Here is a 4,291-nt window from a genome sequence, read left to right on the forward strand (position 1 = left end):
AAAAGAAGAAGAAGAAGGAAAACTCCTTTATTTTGCTAGGGGAGATTATCCTTTTTGGTTGGTCTGACCACTAGAGCTAACATGAATGGAGATAAATGTCATGGGTGGAATATATTTTAAAGAAAAAAAATATTGGAGGAGATAATGACACTCTGAATAAAAGAAACAAGGTATGTTATGAAACCAACTCACAAAAAGATAGAAAAGATAGATGAACGCCTTAGAATTCAGCCTCTTCGAGGGGGAAAACTCCTTTTCATTACATAAATGAACAATTCTATGATGATACAAATGACAAAACCTCCTTTCTATATATAGGAGTCTAAGGGGTCACAATATAACCAAGCCGACCTAACAATAATAATATAAAGGCATAAAAATAACAATAGAGGGATTCTATGGGGCACAGTAATAACAATATGGGGACAATAGGGGCACAACAATATTAATAAGGGATACAACTACAATAGTAATGGGGTAATCACTAGTATTATAGGGACCTAACATGCCCCTCTCCTTCAAAAAAAGTGTTGTCCTCAATGCTTGAGTAGTTCTGGATGCTTCTGTATAAAATTCTCATCCTCCCATGTGGAATCTTCAGCTGATAAGTTCTTCCACTTGATGAGATACTCCGAAATTGATCGATTTTGTAGCTTTCAAGTTCTTGTTTCTGTGTCTGCTTCTGGTTCCAATATAATTTTTCCTTCCTCGTCAAGTTCTAGCAATATTGTTTGAACTGGGAGCTTGTCGCCTATAACCTTATTTAAACATGAAACATGGAAAATTGGGTGCACTCGAGAAGCTGTAGGAAGCTCCAATTTGTATGCCATAGTACCAATATTTTGTAACACCTTGTACGAACCATAATACTTTGGTGATAATTTATTATCCTTCTTAGCTTGCTTGAGGGACATTTGTTTATATGGTTGTAGCCGTAGGAATACCCAGTCACCTACATCAAAACTTCTTTGGCTACGATGTTGATCTACCTGTTGCTTCATTCTATTTTGCGCCAACACGAGGTTATCCTTTAAGAGTTGGAGAACTTGTTGTTGATGCTCGATGTGATGTTCCACTGCTTAAACCTTAGAATTTTCTCTTAAATATGATGTGATATATGGTGGTTGATATCCATAAAGTTCCATAAATGGGGTCATTTTTGTTGCAGTATGGTAGGAAGTGTTATACCACCATTCAGCCAGAGGCAACCATTTGACCCATTGTGTCTGTTTATCAAATACAAAGCAACGAAGATATCCTTCCAAACATTTATTTACTATCTCAGTTTTCCCATCAGATTGAGGATGATAAGATGAACTATGAGCTAACTGAGTACCAAGACAAGAAAATGATTCTATCCAAAAATTTCCAGTGAAAATGGGATCTCTGTCACTTATAATAATATTTGGGTTTCCATGTAGCTTTTGAATTGTTTCCATAAATGCAGTAGAAACTGTACTGGCTTTAAATGGATGTAATAATGCACAAAAGTGTGCATACTTGGTAATTCTGTCAACTACCACCATGATGACACTCTTTCCCTCAGACTTGGGTAAACCTGTGATAAAATCCATTGAAACCTCCTCCCAACGTTGGCTTGGAATGGATAAATGTTGTAATAGACCTGGGGTCTTAATTGTTTCAACTTCATTTTGTTGGCAAACCAAACATTTTGCCACAAACTTTTTAATATCTGATTTAAGGCCATCCCAAAAAAAATCCTTCTTAACCCTGTGGTAAGTTTTTAAAAATCCTGAGTGCTCTCCTAAGGGAGAAGTGTGCAATTCCATAAGAATCTTTTGTCTGAGTTGGGATTCTTACAGAGGTATAAGCGATCTTTGTACCATAACGAATCATTTTTCCAGCTAAATGTATCAGATGTACTGGAATCTTGTTGTAACTTTCGAATAAGTGCCCACACTTCTTCTTCATTCTTCCATTCCTCCCTTGCTTCGTTTATCCAATCTGGTTGGATAACATAAATGGCGCACAACAATGCTTCCACATTCTCATCCTTTCTTGAGAGTGCATTTGCCACAACATTTTGCTTCCCTTTTTTGTAGATGATTTCAAAGTCATAACCCAACATCTTTGTGACCCATTTTTGTTGCTCTTCAGAGGATAATATTTGTTCTAAAAGGTAATTAAGGCTATCATGATCTGTTTTTACCTTGAAGAGTCTTCCCATTAGGTAGGGTCGTCATTCCTTAAGTGCATGTAGTATTGCCAACATTTCCTTCTCATAAATAGCTTTGTGTAAAAACTTTCCTTTGATTGGACGACTTTTGAAAGCAATAGGTCTTTTATCTTGCATTAAAACATCACCAATTCCATTTCCTGAAGCATCACATTCCACAATAAAGGTTTTTGTGAAGTCCAGAGTAGCTAAGACTAGTGCTTGGCACATTGCCTCTTTAAGATGTTCGAAGGCCTTTGTCGTTTCTGGAGTCCATGAAAATGCATCTCTCTTCAATAATGTTGTTAGAGGTGCTGCTATTCTCCCATAATTCTTAACAAACTTGCGATAATACCCTGTCAACCCGAGAAATCCTCGCAGATGCTTTATGGATGTGGGTATTTTCCATTCCTTAATGGCTTTAATTTTGCTAGGGTCTACCTTAACTCCTTCATGAGATACAATATGACCAGATATTCCACCTCTTTTACTCCAAAGAAACATTTGGATCTTTTTGCATATAATTGTTTCTCCTCCAATAGTTGTAGCACCCTATCAACATGTTCAACATGATCCTTCCAAGACTTGCTGTAGATTAGTATATCATCAAAAAATACTAACACAAATTTTCTAAGGAAGGGTTTGAAAATAGAATTCATCAAACCTTGAAATGTAGAAGGTGCATTGGTAAGGCCAAAAGGCATGACCAAAAATTCATAATGACCCTCATGAGTTCTAAATGTTGTTTTCGGAATGTCTTCAGTCTTCGTTCTGATTTGATGATATCCTGAACGAAGATCCAACTTAGTGAAGTAAATTGATCCATGCAATTCATCCAATAATTCATCAATGACAGGAATGGGAAACTTATCTTTAATAGTGAGCTTGTTGAGCTCCCTATAATCCGGACACATGCACCATGATCCATCCTTCTTGTGCACCAATACTACTGGAGCGGAGAAAGAACTTTGACTAGGTTGAATTATACCAGCCTCTAGCATTTCTGTAACCATACGTTCAATTTCACTCTTTTGGGCATAGGGATATCTGTACGGCCTGATGTTTGGAGGAACACTTCCTGGAATCAAATGAATAGCATGATCATGATCACGAATAGGTGGGAGACCTTTGGGAGTCTCAAATACCTTAGAATGATTGTCCAAGACTTTTTGGAGATCTGGAGAAATAGATGATTTCGATGTGGAAACATCTAGCGAACATAATTGTGCAATTACACCTCGTTGTTCCTTTTTTAGAAGCTTTGTCATATCGTTAGAGTTGATTATCTTTCCCGATTTCCCTGCAATACCTCTTAATTCAACTTCCTTTCCTTCCATAGGAAATTTCATGAAAAGTTCTTGAAAATTAAAAGCTATTGTACCCAAGGATTGTAGCCATTGGACTCCTAGTACAACATTAGCACCTCCCATTGGAATGGAAAGCATTGGGCTATTCAATACATATTCTCCCGTGGATAGCTTGATATTATGGCACTTTCCAGAGCAATTTATGGTTCCTCCACTTGCAACCATCACTTGACACTCTGGTGCTGGATATAGGAAGCAATTCAATTCTTTTGCTATCTTACAATGAATACAATTGTAGGTACTTCCTTAATCAATCAACACTATTACCCTTTTCTTCTTGATATGTCCTTCTATCTTGATAGTTTGAGGAGTGGTAATTCCAGCCAATGCATTACAAGATATGGTCAGATTCATTTCTTCTTTATCTAGAGTTTGTTCTTGGAGTATATCCTCTTCTTTTGACATTTCTTGTTCCTTTTCTTCCTCCTCTTCACAATCTATGTAGAATAGTTTCTTCTCAGCACACTTATGACCTTTAGTGTATTTGCTATCACAACTGTAACAAAGCCCTTTTGCTCTTTTTTCTTCCAATTGTTGTGGTGTCAACCTTATAGGTTTTGGAAAGCTAGGGGCAGCAACACTTCCATCTTTATAGTTGTGAGTGGTAGGCTTCCTGGTTGCCATAATTTTTCTTTCCATTTCTCTTGCTAACCTGAATGCCTTCTCCAATGAATCAGGTTCCCAAAGGCGAACCTCATGTTGGATATTATCCTTTAAAGTCCCTATGAACACATCAATCCTATGCTCC

This window comes from Pinus tabuliformis, chromosome 7 (assembly GCF_031772625.1).
Source record: "Pinus tabuliformis cultivar Carrire ecotype Pingquan chromosome 7, CPIR1, whole genome shotgun sequence".
Taxonomy (NCBI): domain Eukaryota; kingdom Viridiplantae; phylum Streptophyta; class Pinopsida; order Pinales; family Pinaceae; genus Pinus; species Pinus tabuliformis.